At 34.8% G+C, this 716-nt stretch overlaps 1 protein-coding gene across 1 annotated transcript in view; it reads right to left on the bottom strand.

Moving 5' to 3' along the window:
* Positions 1 to 716, bottom strand: part of strn3 (striatin, calmodulin binding protein 3) — a 34,861-nt gene that overhangs the window by 27,814 nt on the left and 6,331 nt on the right. The gene's annotated exons all lie outside the window — the stretch shown is intronic.

Here is a 716-nt window from a genome sequence, read left to right as displayed (position 1 = left end):
ACTCAACTGTTTTAAATATTGATAATCAGCAAATCAGCATATTAGAATGATTTCTGAAGGATCATGTGACACTGAAGACTGGAGGAATGATGCTGAAAATGTACCTATGTAAGATCACAGGAATAAATTACATTTTAAAATCTATTCAAATCGAAAGCAATTTTAAATAGTAAAACTATTTCAACATTTTACTGTTTTTGCTGTACTTTGGATCAAATAAATGCAGCCTTGGTGAGCAGAAGAGAATTCTTAAAACAAAACTAAAAAACAACAACATTAAAAATCTTACTGTTCAAAAACTTTTGACAGGTAGTGTAGGCTGATTATTCTTATAGATTGAAACAAATGTGCTTCAGACAGAAAAAAGGGTATGAAAAGTGCTCCGAGTCGCTGCAGAAAACAAAAAAATGGAATGGAAATGTTGCCGAGACGGGCTTATTTAAAATGCAAACTCATTGTCTGCCAGCAGGAGGCGCTTTTAGAGTGATAAAACTAGCGGTTTCTCCAGTAACGGCTGTAATCAAAGCAGCTCCGCTCATGAACGCTACTTTATCAGATTAAATGAAAATGCCATCAAAACTTTTCTGAAGACAGTCAATTCCCTTCAGAGATACATTCATATAAAACACCCGCGCCGTGTTATGATTTTGAAACGTGCAGTTCTCATGTTTATTCAACGAAGTCAAACGGCACAAATAAATCAATGTATGGGAAAC

The sequence above is a fragment of the Sinocyclocheilus grahami genome, unplaced genomic scaffold (assembly GCF_001515645.1).
Source record: "Sinocyclocheilus grahami isolate Dianchi unplaced genomic scaffold, SAMN03320097.WGS_v1.1 scaffold134.1, whole genome shotgun sequence".
Taxonomy (NCBI): domain Eukaryota; kingdom Metazoa; phylum Chordata; class Actinopteri; order Cypriniformes; family Cyprinidae; genus Sinocyclocheilus; species Sinocyclocheilus grahami.
The sequence above is the reverse complement of the archived record's forward strand: the minus strand, read 5'-3'. Positions and strand labels throughout refer to the sequence as shown.